Source organism: Lepeophtheirus salmonis, chromosome 4 (genome assembly GCF_016086655.4).
Source record: "Lepeophtheirus salmonis chromosome 4, UVic_Lsal_1.4, whole genome shotgun sequence".
Taxonomy (NCBI): domain Eukaryota; kingdom Metazoa; phylum Arthropoda; class Copepoda; order Siphonostomatoida; family Caligidae; genus Lepeophtheirus; species Lepeophtheirus salmonis.
The window spans coordinates 14925410-14943935 of record NC_052134.2 but is presented as its reverse complement, the minus strand read 5'-3'; the positions used below and the strand labels follow the sequence as shown (position 1 = coordinate 14943935).

Sequence of the window (18526 nt, the reverse complement as noted above, 5' to 3'; positions counted from 1 at the left end):
AACTCAAATAATTATATTACTTTTAAATTATTAATAATTTTGGGTGATATAGTTAAATCTATAATGTTGCTAAATAATTAGTTCATACTACAAGTGGTTGCTGTTAAATACTATTTTTCTGATACAATGTATAGTTCAGTACTTATTCTGGAAATACTTTGACTTCATTAAAGATATTTTATTGTATTGACACATCTATTTTGTCTCTTAATATCTATTTCTGTGGGTGACTACAAACGTAACAAGCATGAAAGAAGTCAATATATTTGTGGAATCAGGAATGCATTGGAAATGTAGCATTAATGCATTAAGTATTTTATGGGAATAAAATAATTGAATATATTATCATAACTACAAGTCTAATAATGAAATTATGTAAACATTCATCCTCTCATCTCTAATGTACCAGGTTATTATTTTAATTTACTGATCTCTATTATGAAAATTTTGAGAGGTTAAGAGTGATTTTTTAACAATTTTCCTATGAACAATGTTGTAGAACCCATAATTACTAGTGTTGGGTTTCGGTTTGGAAATTCTAGACCGTTATACTTTTTGTAGGACCGACAGAAAATCTCGTTCTGGACCGGTCTCATAGAAAAATTCGGTCTAGATCGGTCCAAAGGAAAAATACGGTATAGTTCGGTCCCATAAAAATCGGTCAAGACCGATTTTACAGATAAATGATTTATAACATGACATATGTATTTTTAAGTACAATGCCGTCATGAGAAGTTTGAACAGAGATAGCTCGCATGAATAAATTTATATTATATCTATACAGTATTAATTCTAGAACATATCATATACTTTTGAGATTTTCAAGGTTATCCAGATATTTATTCTTTGTTAAATATTGTGAATAAATCAATGACGGTCGATCTAGAAAAAAAGATATTTGGTCTCTTATAATATATATATTAGACCGAAAAAAATCGGACCTTATATTGAGACCGAAAAAAGAAAATCCATAAAGTGAAACCACCGACCTATATAATAACTGGATACTCAATAGGCAAAGAAAAGGAGAGTCAACTGTCAGCAGCCATTTTTGGTACCTATAATTTGTATATGAAGATATATAGGAGATTTATCTTTCACTTCCAACATTAGAGGCACAACGATATTCTTGAAGCTGTACAAGGCTTAAGATAAGGATAAGTTCAAGTTCTTCTCCTTCCCCTTTTAATCCAAATTCATTAAATTTATTTACGTACTATGTCATCTGTTAATGCCTATAATCGGAATCCTTCTTTTAGTTAAGGCACTCTTACACTTTCAACGTTCAGTGTCTACACTCACTTACATCTTGCTCCGTGACTTTATCCTTCTAATTGATAACAAATATTATACAATAAAGTCATTGTTCTTTGATGAGCCATGTTGCATCAGAACCAACAATAAACTAAAATCATTTTATTACAACAATCTTTGCTACTATTTATTTTTAGAAAATACAAATATAATATATGATATTTAATACCTTTGAATCATTGATTCTTAAAAAGAATCTGTTTCGAAAGAGCCTTTCGTATAATTTTTTTTTAAATGCTCAGAAATAAGTCTGGTTTCATGATGAAGCCTAATTTTGGAATATGTCCAGATAATACGTTTTTGTAATTTAAAGATATGGTTATTTAATGGTGAGCTGTCAAGACTATGAAATTCAAGTTCCTTAAATTTATAATTGCATATTGTAGGACACGACTGGCGATAGTATTTTGTTTCACAGTAGCTTTGGTCTTGAGAACTCCTTGAATTTTGAGTCTCAAGATACATTTTTCCGTTTCTATACAAATTTCCAATACACCTTTTGATGGATAAAGGAGACCTCCATTGGATTTTCAATAATTTGCATTAACTTTTAATGAATAAGTAAAGTCACTAAAGAGTGTTTCGTACAAATAGGTACTCAAGATGGCTGCCAACAGCAGAAGGGTAACTCACTCTTTTTCTCCTTTTTATTCTATAGGTTGTGCATCCAGTTATTATATGGGTTGGTGAGTGAGACAGAAAAAAAATCGGTCTACAAAGTGAGACCGCGGTCTGGATCGAAATATTGTTCTAGAAAAAATTACTTAAGACCGAACCGAAAAAAAAAAATCGGTGCTGGACCGAGTCTCAAAACTAATAATGCCTATTAGCTGTCGATTGCCCAAAGACATCTTTTACTACATGACTTGAATAACTCACGCACCTATTAAAAGTGCGTGCTGGTTTTCTTTAGTTCCATTGAATAAGTAGAAGTGAAGTGAAGAAAATACTATTCAGTTTATTTGGCCATCAGTTAATTATAATTATAATTCACTAATCAGAATTGGAAACTTGCACATGGGTTGTCGTTAACTCTTGTTAAATTGGGACTTCGAACTCCAGGAGGACTCGATTTGGACTAGAAAAAAGAAATTTCAGATATCGCTAGGATTAAATATTACTCGTAACTCGTCTAGAATTCGTCGTAAAGATCGACGAGGTTCAGATTTTAATAAGACTCAAGGCTTGAAACTCACTCATTCACGTACCCAAAAACTCGCGACTTGACTTGGAGTCGTATTACATTGGACTCAAAGTTGTGAGTCTTCACTCGAGCTTATAATATTTAATACTTCGGAACAGGTATTGATTTTTTTTTTGAAGGCACTATATGGCTCACTACGGATAAAGGTAGTAGTTTATTTTCCTTATACATTTCAAATGTTAGGTTCGAGTCTATGACGAAACTAAAGACAATGGCTGGAGCTTAAAAAAATATTTTTAATTATGTTTATATTAGAAATAAAAAAATAATGGAATTACCTAAACTTGGTTCTGAATAAGGAAGTACGTTAATGAAGTATCTTCGGAAATACAAAGGACACTTGATGGAATATTGTACTCTTTAATTTTTCCTTTTAATTCATCCAAGGTAGAAACATTACCGGAATTTATCAATTCCTGGTTCATATGATTAATTTTTTGATTTTCTTCTATTAGCTGCTGTTGTTTTTTCTGTATTTCTACATTTAACGGATTTTGCAGAAAAATAACTTGGACCTTGGAATTTTGAAGGAATAGCACCCTTCTTCAATAATCGAAGTTTTAAAGGTTGGTTAGTATTTAAGCTTTGGTCTGTATAATCATTATCTGTAAAGTGAAGGGAACAACATACTATTGCAATTTTTGTATTTATTGATTTGCCCTCTGAAAGAAATACAAAGTTGAGAAAATAATTATACACTGTTTTACTGTTTAATTTAATTAATGAATTCCGATGTAACAGATACCAGTAAATACCTTGTGCCTAAGTTGTTGGAATTGTTATTTTCCATTTATTTATCATATCTATATTAGTTGGGAAGCCATGTAGTGTGATTTTCGAATTAGTTTCTTTATTTTTATATGATCGGTATCCAGTTCTACAATCTGGAACAGTGTATGTGCTATTTTTACCCATTTTTTAACTTGCAATGAGTATTGAAAATGAAACGATGATAAATGAACGACTTAGCATTTAATAATATACTATAGCAACTACGTAGGCTGCTATATATATTTCTGCCCTAGGCTACACTAAGTGTTGCCAGCTGCAATTTGATATTTCCTTTGGTAAGTTTGACATTTTTATAGCATATTCGTACAAAGAAGTTTTTGACGTACGACCATCATTTGTGTTGTTTACAGAGACTTGAAAAAATTAATTTAGCAAAAAATGGAATTAAGTAGTGAACATTTTCGTGCAATCATTTTTCAAAACTTTCGACGTGGATTATCACGACAAGTGTGCATTGATGAGCTGAAATCTTTGTATGGCGATGAAGCACCATCCTGTAGCACTGTGAAAAACTGGTTTAATGAGGTCAATCGTGGCCAACGCTCGCTCAAAGACGAATTCCGTGGATGTCGTCCAAAAACGGACGTAGAACATTGATGCCGTGTGTGAAGTGATAATGTAAGTTTGTCATGTGACATACCGTGAGAAAGAGGCATCTTTGTGCATTTCTTCCACCAACATACATTCGATATTGCATGTACTCCTACCCGTAAAAAAGATTTGTTCTCTTTGGATCCCGCACAATTTGACAATCGCTTAAAAGAAGGATCGTCACTTGCGGTGCTTTAAAAGACGTTTATAAGTTCGTCACAGTTGAAGAATCATGGATCTATGCGTATGAGCCTGAAACAAAACATCAATCTTGGGGGTGTGTGTCTTCGAAGACGAGACAAATCGTTGTTCTTGGAAGAATCACTTCAAAGCAAATGGTCGCTTGTTTCTTCGGCAAAACTGGTCATGTGGCGACTGTTCCACTTGAGCATCGTAGGACAGTCAATTCTGAGTGGTACATCACAATTTGTTTGCCTGAAGTCTTCGGAGAAATTCGAAAAACGAACAAGAGAAGAGGAATCATTGTTCACCATAACAAGGCGAGATCTCACACATCGGCTCAAACCAGCGCCTTTTTGACCGGCCAAAACGTCGCATTGAATCCTCCGCCGTAAAGCCCTAACTTGACACCCAATGACTTCTTTTTATTGCCGTACATCAAGAAAAAAATGCGTGGTCAACGATTTTCGTCGCCAGAAGATGCTGTTGAAGCGTTTCAAAACCCTGATTTAGAGTGGAAAGAGAGCTTCGATATTTGGTTTGAGCGCATGCAAAAGTGTATAAATCATGCTGTAGAATTCTTTGAAAAACAATAAAACCATTTTCTATGATAAATATTTGCATTTTGATTATTAGGTCAGAATTATGTATATCAGCCTACGTAATAAGAAAATCAATAGCACATAGCTCTTGTGGAATACACACGATTGTTTTTAGCGTTCAAGTCATGGAGTAAAAGGTGTCTTTGGTCGATTGCTAATAAAAACTATGTCCTAGTCGCCACCATGCACACACAGTACGAGAAGGCAATTGAGATAGCAGCACTACTCCGATCGGGATTGTACCAGAAGGCCATTGGGGTGCAGACTTGGGCATCAATGAAGACGATTTACAATGTCTCCATGCATGAAAGGCATTATAAATTGCTGGTTGGCCCAGCATGTGCTCGTATAGAAGAAGTAAAACTCCAATACAGTTTTTATTTCCTAATCATATAGCAGAATATTCTTCAAAATTGAGAAATAAAAAATTCATGGAATGCGTTATGTCAACAGAGGTTAATATCAACATTCATGGGATATCAAATTGCATTAATATTAACTAATGGTAAATGATAAATAAATGAGCAAATTGAAAGGTATACTAATTTGAAGCGTCTCTGGAACCAAGATCACTCTAATTGATAATATGATATTACATAGGGTATTATGTAAGATCAATTTAAATTTTTTGATTTATTTTTATTTATTATTTCAGTATAAGGTGAAGATAAAATACTCCATGTCAGGCTGTAATCACCAGGAGGGGGGAACAATAATGGTGAGTCATCCATAGTCACTCCAATTAGGCCTCTAGTAACAAAACTGTCATTACGACACTGCTTCTTTGATTGTAAATAATTTTAAAACTTGATAATATTATGGATATATACATCGGGCTCGTTTGTATGAATACCTTTGTTATATTATTCAAAATGCAAATAAAATGGTAATAATCATAGATAGAGAATATAAAAAAGAGCCTTAACCTATTGCAAAGAATACTAAACAATTTTAATTTTAGTATTACTTGCCTATTGATAATGTACTCCCATGATTCGGACGGGTAATTGTTTTTATTAACAATAAAAGATAATTCAAGTAATACATTAACATGTACATAATTAAGTGGAACCTGATTGAAGCTTAGAAATATTTCTGGAAGAGAGCTTGACATTCTTAGTTGTATTCTCATCTGAAATCATTTTTCTGCTCCCTTGACGGACCCCCTCATTTATGTAGTTGATTGCCCAATTTCTTGCCCACTGAAAGAGAATTAGCGAAAGGTTACCGTGCAAACTACTCCATTTGTGACCTTGTCCGCCAGAAATGACATTCACAGATTCAATTGCTGAATCAGAACTATCCAGCATTTTTTCCCGAAACGTAATTACAAAAGAAGCTCTTGGATTCGAGGTGTTAAGAAGTGAATCCTGTCTCACCTGTACGTTGGTGATGAGGCTAAATAAAAAATGAGCGTTAAGACAAGTAAGAAATATGATAATGATTGAAGTTGAGATGAGTCTACTCATCAATTTTATCAACTTGGCCAAGTTAACTTGTTCCTCTTCGGATTCAGCGACCCACCTTATGCCTTTTGTTAAATGGAGAGTAATTGCCAAACAGAAGAGCTCTGCATGATGATGACTTCGTTTTTATTTTTGAGAGGGAATGTATGTATCCACAACAAAATAGACTGCATTACTTTCTCCAATCCTGCTCATTTTCTCTATGTCTGAAGGCTCCTAATCAATGGGAAGTATTTCAACTCTTTTATTCTCGTCCACATCAGCCATCACGTCCTTAATCTCAAAGATCGTCATACAATTGAACTTTACGAGACACTTGAATCCGATTTTCTTTTCAGCCACCAATATCTGACTAACACTATTATAATAATTCACTCTGCTTAGTTGTCTATATATAAGAATCTTCAGTTTATACTGTCAGACTGGAACATGGCAAACAGTATATAGTCGAATTCCTTATTCTCACTATCCAGCAAGTACTCTGTAAGATCTGTTGCAGCCAAACGAGTATGCTTAGTTGCCAAAAAAATTCCCTTCATCTGACACTTGAGAGTAAGAATATGAGCTTGTCTTACTTTATAAGTGGATTTATTGTGATAGATCTCTTTAATGTGAGCAAAATTTGGACGTAAAAATGATTGATCTTGGTATTGCCCTTTACTAGCATGACTGAAGATGAGGATTAGGAGATACATTGGAACCAATACATTTGTAGTAACTAATGTCAGGTTTCTTGGGTGTACCACTATACCCCTTCCAGGGCACAGTATTTTCATCCCATTCTTTTACAAGAAGAGCCAATTAAATAATCGAAAATCATTATATAATTTATTGAAAACAATAACGTTGTCAGACCAAAACTAAGTACTTCTTCTTTTAAACAGTGAATAATTTTAATAATACGGGGCAAAATATCCATCCCCTCTATGGAACCGGCGTGCGTCTCTTCGTCTGAAGAGGGCAGTCCAGAAGTTTAGAGGGCTTCCAGACTTTATGGATACATTTTTATATCTATATTTTTCTGTCTCCATGTAGTCCAAAAACGGACTATAATGAGACAACAGATTATTTTAATAACAACTAGTTCGAACTCTTTGTCATATTGATTACTAGATGAATGATTTAGTTCTAGTGACATTTTCGCCTGGGATAATAATAAAGTGAATATTACTTATAATATATTTGTTTTTATAATTTTTATCGTTGTATTGGAGTTTTTGAGAAATTAGAAACAAAAAAAAGTAAGCAAGACACTTTTTCAAACTTTTATACGTAGGTTTCAAAGCATTTAGAAGGAATCACAGAATTACTACTGCTATGATCCGTTGAGAAGAATCATAGGCATCTGTATGCTCATAACATCAAACCAAGAATGGAATAAATCCACAAAATCAGCAACATTTTGAGAGTCTTCTTCATCGAGAAATAATGAACGAAGACTCATAGTAGATCTCTTACTAAACAGTTGTGTAGCTAAATGAACGTGTTGTCTTTCATTATTCACGCAATTGAAATATTTAGAGGTCAATTCGTACCTCATTATTGTCAATTTGTATAATTATTTTAAGAGAGTCTGGTTTTTATGATTGTGCCATCTCGTAGTTTGAAACTTTCATCGATTAAGTGATTTCTTAATAGCTTGATTATTAAGTTTGATCAACTGTTATCCCAAACTGTTTCCATAATCTTTGATTTTCGTTCCCATGTCAGAAACCATTACGTATATTTTAATTACTATTTTTTCTAACTCAGAAATAATTTCGATCAATAAATCTTTGGTGATTGCTCTATTCTAATCAGAGTTCGGCAAGTTCACGCAATTTAGCTTAAGTTAGATAAGTTAATAAGTTAAGTTAGTTAACTTTTAGCTTAACTAGTTAATTTTTTAAACAACGTTTTTTTACCTTAAAAAGTCAAATATTATTTATCAAAATTAACCCTTAACTTTATTAGTTAATTTTTTAAACCGCATTATCTAAAATTTAACTTAATTTATTTTAGTTAATTAGTAAAAGTTTAATTTAATTTTTTTATTTAGAGTTGAAATACTAAAAAAAACTCTTTTGATGTAACGATAAGTTCTCCGATAATTCAGTAAAACACTGTGTCGATACTATTTATTTGATCAAACTTTGGAACGGGGTCATTCCACACACAAATCGTTTTTATATTATATCTGATATTTTATAATTTTACATATAGTTTGAAATTATATAAAAGCTCAAAAATGTAACATTTTAGCTTTCTTTGACCTCCATTTAATTAGTTAGATTCTCTAGCATTGCTTTTTTGCTTGAAAAATAAGTTGTTGGGGGTTTTGAATCTGTATTTTTTCTTGATCATTCAATTAAAAATAGAGAAAATTCCAGCCAGAGAGACTGACAAAATAATCTTTATTATGAAGCCTTGATAAATCTCTCAATGGACTAACTTGAATAGTTATTTTTTAATATTGGAATTAATTTTAACTTAACCAAGGTTAGGTGAGTTAATTCAACTTATATTAGTCAAACGTTAATTAACTTAACTCGAAAATACCTTTAACTTAACTTGTAAAAATGGAAAGTTAGTATGGCACTACTTATTATATTATTTGCAAAAAATATGATGACACTCTGACATTACACAGACATACATCTTTTGAATCTACAGAATGAGAAATAGCTGCTGATCGAAGAGGGATATCACAGCCAGGAGCATCTTCAATTTTAAAAAAAAAAAAAAAAGAAGTCCTCCGTCAATGGTTGGATTCTCATCTATGAATTCTATTGGGGGCTCTAGCTCTTGCATTGGCTTATCTGCTATTTCTTTTTTCTTCTCTGTTATTTGAATGAAGTTTATTATATTTTTGAGTTCTTCCTCAGTCTCTGTAGTGTCTTGACGAAGTATTTATTTTTTATGTGGTCTCTGTTATTTGAATGAAGTTTATTATATTTTTGAGTTCTTCCTCAGTCTCTGTAGTGTCTTGACAAGTTGATAGGAGACACAAAATATCGTTCACCACAAATCACTCTGACCCAGATGAACCAGAGGAGAAACCATTACGCGTTCATTACCCCATGAGGGAGAGGGAACATCGCCGTATGGAATAACCCCTGACACGGACCTACCCTTCGTAGGTTCTCACAAGACCCAAACTATATTCTTTCTCCCGGTCGATGAAAAAGGGCTACCCAACTCTAGCAGGGCTAGCATCTCCGACGATCCCAGAGCAGGGAGGTCACGTGATCATGACTCCATTCTATGTCACACTACTTTGATATATACATATATAATACATGGTTATTTATACTTACAAAGAGGTAAAGACAGTACTTTACAAACATATATATATATACGAGACAATACAAGAAATAAGAGAATAAATGGGAAGGAGACACGAATGCATTACAGTCTCTACATTTTCACCTACTTCCAACACCGTTCTGCTTTTAGAACCAATACCTAGAGTTTTAAAAACAGTAATTACTCCTGCTCTTAATGCCTTTTCTCTAAGGTTCCAGGCATCTTGCCCTTTTTGATCAATTTATGGGTTAAAAAATTTCTGTTCACATTTTTTCAGGTGAGATAGACAGTCAGTCATGTTCATCCCAAAGATCACCATAGCTTGGGATATTCTAGTAACAGGCCATGGAGTATTTCTAACAATAACCATTGCTCTAAGGAGTTCGTCCGTATTTAGGGTTCCATTTCGACCTATATTTTTTTAACAGCTACTTCAGCTCTTCCATTAGATTGAGAGTAATATGTAGACGAAGTACGGTGATTAATGCTACATTTTTGTAAAAACTCTTTTGTTTCGTAGGATGTTAATTACGGTCCATTGTCACTCGATATTTCTTCAGGAACTCCGAACGTAGCAAAAAACTTTCATAAACTTGTCAAAAGGCATTTTGACTCAATACATTCTGAAACATCGGTCCACCCCGACAATCTATCAGCGACTACGAGATACTTATTTCCCTTAATATCACAATAATCGGTCACTACGGCTTCAAATGGAGAACTTGGAATACTAGGCATAACCGTAGGACATTTAGCTTGAAATGGAGCAATTGAATCACAAGATCAGTATCCCTTCCTAGGTTTCTCAATATCTTTAGTCACACTGGGCCAGAATACACATGAGGAAGCATGGGATATCATAGGTGATACACCTTGATGGGCTGTGTGAATTGTAGATAACATCTCCGCTTGGAGTTTTTTCTGGTACAACGGCCCTCCCTATCTTGGTACACAATTACTCCTCTCACTTCGTTGAAAGATTCCAGCATAAGTTTGTACGTCTCTAAGGCCTCAGGTAAAGAATCTTTAATCCTTCCATCTTTGATTATAGCCAATAATGCTTGTGATAACTCCCGTCTATAGTAGCATTGGCTAATCTCGCCCATTTAATTATTCTTAATTGAGATCCATGATTCACCTAAACCATCACCATTTCTTTCACTTCTATTACCGTGGTATTCTCTATTTCTCCAGTAGGATATCGAGATGCTGCGTCGGCAACTGCATTTGTTTTACCTGGGAAATGTACGATTCTAAATTTTCACAAGAGAGCCCGTGGTTTTAGTTGAAATATTGCCATATTTGGAAATTTATCTAAAGTTCGATCTCCCAACAACTTAATAAGTGGCTTGTGGTCTGATACCCCCCACAATTCATTACAACTTTGAGTAACCCTCAGTGAATACTTTAAATGTATTTCCACACTGGGGACATTTTCTGACTTTATTGAACGTTCGTGTTACGTTGGCCCTTTTGGCATCTTATGAAACTGAATTTCTTATATCATACCTCGAATTTTGACAATATCAAAATACATTAATAAAAATCCTCTTGAGATATATAATCAAGTTGTATTTTCCTAAGATATAAATATAAAATGACATAATAATAATTAAACTAATTAAAACAGATACACTTACAAAAAATGTCCATAATGTGTATATATATAAATTCTTCTCATTATTTAAAATACAACACATTTTCTCATACAACGTTTCTCATTTATTATCACGCAACCTTTGATATTTCTTCAGGTGTGTTTCCAAACTATCATTATGTCAAAATGTTTAAGAAGCTAATATACTCTTGGTGTCTTGATAATGATTGCCTTCGCTTTTTTTACTTCATCAATTAATATTTAGTATCTAGTTTCAAAAAGAGAAACACTATTTCTGCCATCGTTTGCTCTTACTTGAGATAATTCATGGTAGAAGCGTTGTTGTATGTTGGCATGGAATGGTTCATACTCTGACACTACACTGTTTTCCCACATACGGGACTAGAAAACACAGGGGAAAAGTTGAGAATATACTTTCTCAATAAATGAGAAAATAAATATATTGCCTTAGTTCCAGAACTCCACAAGGCTGGTGGAGTTGTGTTTAACACAATCGTATCCCCAAATACTATTTCAATTTTCTGGTTCCTTTGTCTCATTTTCAGGTACACCAAACAAAAGAAACCTTTATTCATACTTAATGCGTAATTTCTAGTGATGGAAAATGATACACTTCTATAGCAATGATACTCATCATTTCAAAACACATTATATATTACTTCATTATTATGGCGTCATCAAAAATTATCAATATAAGTTATAATTTATAAGAATATAAAGCAGATTCAAGCCCGAATTACAAAGGTTGACCATATAAAAACTTCAATTTGTGCAGTAAAACCCCTTTCTTACATCTTCAAATATATTTAGATCTTAAGATTCCGGCAATTTTGATCATGTTTGTAAGTAACCCCCCCCCCGGGTCCAATCAAATGTTTTAGTTCATACCAGCTCGATGAGTATGTAATCAAAATATATTGTTGATTACAGGCAATAATTTGACATCCACAAAGCACAAGTACCTATGCACTATAATTCACTTTGTATTGTTATTTACATCCTGTAGCTTATATGTATCATATACTTTGTCCACAAATGACCCTGGCATCATATATAATATACAGGTAATTTATAAAATGTCGTTTATTATATAGTTTGACTGAGACCATCATGTATTATATATATTATCTAGGTATTTAATATAATGCCATGCATTTTCATACATTGCCGATAACATATACAATAAGAAAATGAACACCGTTCATTTTTTTTTTCTGTTCGTTGTTCAATGTCCAAGCCCGGTAGAAGGATAGGGAGAAGGAACCCCATAACCTTTCAGTTTATTTGAATAATTGATAATAATAAAGATTTATATAACAGATGACGGAACATTTCTTGCATAAAAATCTATCAAACCTCTGTACTTAATTATACAAATAAAGGTTGCAATATTCTGGGAGTTTAAAAAAAGTATATAATATTCATTGGGAATTTTTGACTAAAAACAGTGGGAATCTGGAAATTTTCAATGCTGTAGGCCAGAAACATATATAATCTTAGCAAAAATGATTTTTTTCCCCAGAATTATGCCTATTAAAATATGTTCAAGATTGGAGGACTATATCGTCAGTCTACTCAGTTTCAAAAAATATTTATTCTTGTTTGAAGTAACAAAATAAGAAAAAGTAATCCCTAATTATTTAATGGAATACACAAATTATTTATAATAAGGAAAGTTTTCCAAATTATTTATAATAAGGAAAATTTTCCAATACCCTAAAAAACCTTTACAAAGTATGAAATATGCATTTTAGTTAGTGTAGAAGGATATTTTAATTCATATACAACAGTTTAAATTATTGATTACTCAATTATTTCATACTAAAGTATAATAGAATGCAAATTACTTTTTTTATTTTGTAAAAAACTATTAATAATAAAACTACTAATTAATATTAATGGATATAAAATCTTTTAGCCACTGTCTTCACTTTCCTCACTAGTATCGTCAAATTGTCAACATACACTTAAAGAAAAAAACACAAAAGAAATAGAATTTCATCAAGATTATTTTCTAAATAATGTTATCTATTTACCAGTTTTAAAATTGCAAAAAAAGTAATTTTGATGTATGTAGTATTAGTAAAGAATTTAGTAGGACAAAATTCAGGCATGATAATTTTCTGTAATTAAACTAATTCACTCTTTTTATCTAGTTTATGAATAGTTTTATTTATTGTACCCATTTATGAGGTGAATTTTGCACACTTTTTCAGTTTTTCTTGAAAATTTTTGTAACCATCAAATTTTGTTAGGCAAACATACAAATCGTAACTTACCTTCTGCACCATCTTCCTAGAAGAGACCTGCCTCTGTGGATACAACATCTAATGATTTTGGGAAGAATCGCCCTCAAACTAAACCAACAAGTAGCAATAATTAGATTCTTCCGTCCATACTCCTGGGGAGATAATTCTGCTTGGTTCGATCTAGTTACAGTAAGCCACTGTCGTGAGTGCGATGTATCTTTTGGAGTAGTGATCTTGAATATGGTGGTAAAGAACTGTCATTCAACTTTTGTAGACATGTGATTCATTCCTCAGCTTTCTTTGGCTACTACTTATTCAAAAACAACTGAAACCCAACTTCATATACATATGTCATTTTCTTCTTTGTGTACATATAGTACAATTTTTTTTCAACAGAGGCAATAGTGGATCTGTTGATTTCAGATACAAGTCCAAACAGGCTAAAAGCTGAATGTGCTTCTTTTGTTTTTCTGGAGGAGCTTTATTGATCTTAATTTCCCTTTTCCATTGAATGACGATGTATAGTCACATGATAGGCGGGTAGTGATCTACAGAATGTATCGTCAAGGGCTGCATGTATCTAAGTTATGCTTATATATCGCTGAGTGTTGTTAGTTTTTAATCAGGCTTCTGTTTATATCTTCAATTAAGGGTAATAAGAAGAACAGCAGCCTAGGCCAATTACAGGACCATTGGTGTCGGGTGTGAGGAAAACAACGTTATTTGGACACGGTATGTTTGCAAGGTGGTAAAACATACGGCTATCAGCTTATTCATGACCACTAGATAGCTCAGATTCTACACTTCTAACGGTTCTTCCATGGACTACTTTGTAGCTGTAGTATGTATCTCCTGAATTAGTCAAGAATGTCTTCTGTTACAACACATAATTCAAAATAAACCCTCCCAACTGTTAACAAGGAACTTGATCAATGACTCTTTAAAAGTGGAATTTCTCAGGGATTGAATTCAGTTACTTGGGCATTTATGTGATGGTCCAGTAATATGGTAAGCAAAAGAAGATGAAGCTCTTGAATTTCTCTCACAGTCCTTGATTGAGGGAGATATCCATTTGTCAGAAACAAAGTGAATAATGCCCCCATCTGATGAAAGCATCTTCTTGAGAAAAAAGTGAGAGACTTTACCAAATCTGAACAGAATAGCAGAGTTCATCTGAATATGTAGGAAGAACGACGCATCGATGGTGGTTGCAATAATTGATGCTGGAGGGGTTGTTGAAACTTGAGACTGGAGATACTTCATAAAGTTCTACTTTGAGAGTTATATCCATGACAAATGTATTTGTAATTTTCATTTAACTATATATCCATAAAGTTTATAGTACAATGTGTAACTGGAAATATACTCAATGTATGGTACTTTTTTTTTTGGGGGGGGTCTTACTTAATTTTTCCGGATAAAAATTGGTTATAAGTCTTAGTTTTTTATAATGCCCTAAGATAGTACTATACATTGATGCAAGTTTTGTATGTGTACTTTATGGAGAAAAATAAACTGTAAATTCAACATTTTTGGGACGAATTTGGGGGAGGGGGGTCTGATCTCTATTTTCTGCAGGATTTTTTTTGCCAATCCTTGTTTTTTATGATGTCCTAAATTTTGTCCTTATACCTTTATGGGATGAAAAAAATGTAATTTCTTCTTTTTTTCGTTGTACATTGTGTGTGTGTTTGGGGGGGGGTGGGGATCTCAAGTTTCCGACCAATTTTTTGTCAGGCTAGGTTTGTTATGATGTCCTGATATAGTACTATACATTGGTGCAAGTTTATGGTCCATATACCTTATGGTTAAAAACCCCGCCAAGAGGCTATTTTCAGTGGGGTCTGGAGGGGGGGGGGTCAGGCTGACAAAAAAAAAATCAATTTTCTAAGTGACATAAGTAATTTCAGGTGGTCAAACCTTTTGTTCCTTATGGGGTGAAATCTTGCGTGTCAGGGTCCCAGACTTATAAGACAAAACACTTGTGATTATTTGAATGATTAAGATTATAATGAAAACTAACAAAAATAAAAATAAAAATTTAAACATTCTCCAAAAATGATCAACTGAAAATATTAAATACATATTTCTCGACATTCTTTGAGACACGTATTGTATTTTGGATGATTAATTAAGTTGTTCAGCCTCAAAATTTCCGATACCTGCAATACATAGACAAACATAAATTTCACTTTAATATTTCTTTGTTCTATTGCCAAAGTGGATTGAGTCAAAAAGATTTTTAGATTTGGAAATGAAAAGGTGTATTTCAAAAATGTTAATTCTTGTATGATCTGAGATTGATTTAACTTTTGAATTCAATATTTAACTATTAATTAATAATAACTTACCTATTACCATCATAAAGCAAGATCAATTCCCTCAATTTAATCTTGGAAAGTTTTTCAAAAAATTAGATTTTTCGTAAACAACTCTGGTTTTTATACTTTTTTCCCATAAAAATTTTTCCAAAAAATTTAATATTTGAAATTTTTTTAAAAAGATTTTATTTTTCATATCTTTTCCAAAAAATTGTAATTTATGGATTTTTTTTCAAAAATTCCAACAACGAAGCCCCCCAAAAAAAAAAAAAAAAAAATAATAATAAACTATATATATATATATATGTAGGAGTTTGACTTGTTCAGAGGATATTAATTATTCATCATAGTACCTTGTACTATATTATTTTCATAATGATCATTTTTGTCCAGTTAAAATAAAGATTATTTAAATCTTAACATAGACTTAAAATCCTACGGACCCCTCTCAAGAACAACATGATGTTTTTGAATAATTTTATTTAAATCTTACATTCAAAAACGGTACAATTTGCTTATACACACTGCATCTAGAGAATGGGAGTATCTTTTTATTTTAATTATACCTTATAATATCAATAAGTAATTATTCCTCAAAATCTCCTTTTCTGCGCGCACCATGGTTTGAGGGCCTTTTACACCTTGCAGACGTAGTTATTGGACATATCTGCCTATTTCTTCTCAAATGAGGCCTTCAGCGAATCAACATTGTGAATGGGGATTTTGCAGGGCCTGCTCTTCATGAAGCCCCATATTACATAGTCCAGTGGGGAGCGGTCTTGTAAAGAGGGGGCACAATTTTGGAGGCCAAAATTGATGAGGTTGTCCTTGTAGCAAACTTGAATTTTTATAGCCTGGTGCTAAGTCTTGTTGTCGACATTAATCCCTTTTTTGGGTAGTAGGCATTCAACCAGGGCTTCACAACTTCATTCATCACCTCCTCTTAGTGATTGGCATCCAACCTTAGCCAAAGCCGTCAAGAACTCTTCAGTGATCTCTTGGGTCATCGACTTCTTGTCTTTCTGGTCACGATCAGGCCGCTGTTAAGCCTTATATCCCTCCTGACATTACGAGCAAGTAAAGCAGAGCCATTCACAATGTTGGGGACCACCTTTACAGAGTGATGGGTGCGGAGAAGATTTGCACTCTGTTGGCTATTTCCTTCCATTGTCGTTATTTCTTGACGCATCGCGACTAATAATACATGCACATGCAAGCCAACAAATTTTGAAACAATTTCTTTTTATAACCCAATATTGATTGTCAGTAATAATAGCTGTATGGAGATCTAATTGGCGTCTAATTTTAAGAAAAAGAAATTGTAACTTTGTACAATTCACTTGTACAAGTTGCAACTTGTACATAACATGTACAAGTAAGAATGAATAAAAAATACATTTTTTGATTAATTAAATGTTTGTGAAATTAAAAAAATAGGACTGAGTCACCAAGTACAAAATATCATCTCTCAGACAAATATATTACCTCATGCACAAACCTGCTTTATATACTTACATTCCTGAGCCGCTTAATATATCAGTATGTTCTAACATATTATATTATTTTTAAATGAGCTTTTGCAAAGATACGTTATCTGAGGATTTGACATGATGGACTTGTACCTTATTATTTTAAAGGTTATACGATCCATTGAATGATTTAGCTACTTCTCTGGAATAGGTGACATAAAGTATTTGAATGAATCAACAAATACCGGAAATATCTTTTATGCGTGATTGTATAAAGTTGAATTTGATATGCTCATCACTAAATAGGTAGTTTTGAGATATTGAAGGAGATAGTTATTATTATTACATGTGACTATTGAACCCTATGTTATTGTCTCAAATTAATAATGGAATGATATTGAGTTGCTAGAAATGCTTCCGCAAAACAATAGCATTCATTATCTTGTAAATATTTGATATAGATCCATTGTCAGTAGTTGTAAGACATAATATACAGGGTGTGCAAGCTACCTATGCTAAATCTTTGGCGTGCTCTCTTAGGCAAACACGGGAACTTAGGCAGCTGATTTTATTTTATTAGATAACTTGTTCAAACCTTCACCAGTTGCAAACAATGGAATCAATTGACGAATTCATTGTACCACATATGTATTTCTAAAAGGTACAGAACTGTGTGTCTCAATGTAAACCAATCAAGTGAACTATTCCACCGATAAATACATGAATGATAATTTATTTTACATGAATAACAAAATATGAAATAAAATGAGTGATGCATTGTTTAAAAAAGAATATCAGAATAAACTAAAATATACACATTATCTATATTGACCGAATTGACCTTCGTTCCGTATGATTTAGTCTTTCAATAAAATATTTGCCACTAAGAATTGACTAATTGAAATCAATACTTGCATGAATGAGTGCTCATCACCATTTCTTCACTAACTACCGAGGGGTCCATTAAAATCTGAAAAATTTGCATTTTAAACTTCAACAAGATATAATTTATGAATAAAACATTATAATTTCAACATAAATAGATGCTGGATGAACAACATTCGGATGACGGAATACTAAAATTGATATTGTAAAAAGTAAATCAATAAATTGGATTGAAACATGGATTTTTGCATTTAAATATTAACTTTTATAAATATAATAACATAACAATTAAATTTGCAATTATACAAACTGAATATATATATTTACGTAATTAAATTTTTGTTATTTTTCGATATCCTACGAACAAAAGAACCCATGTAATGGGGTGTCATGTGTTGTCATATAATTTTGTGGCACAACTCATCTTTATGTATTAAATTTTAAGGTATTTCCTTCAAAATACTGACGATGTAAATGTTATAATAGTTTAAATTTTAGTACTTTGAATCTCAAACGCAAAAAAAAAAAAAATTATGCCGTCATGTCTACA

The 18526-nt window shown here is 32.6% G+C and overlaps 1 long non-coding RNA gene across 1 annotated transcript; it reads right to left on the bottom strand.

Moving 5' to 3' along the window:
• Window positions 1-1427: 1427 nt before the first annotated feature.
• On the bottom strand, window positions 1428-3471 carry LOC121116869 (uncharacterized). Its single transcript, XR_011779672.1, has 2 exons — window positions 3274-3471; window positions 1428-3180 (listed from the first exon to the last, which is right to left on the bottom strand). It is a non-coding gene; the product is annotated as an uncharacterized lncRNA (long non-coding RNA).
• Between the last annotated feature and the right edge of the window lie 15055 nt (window positions 3472-18526).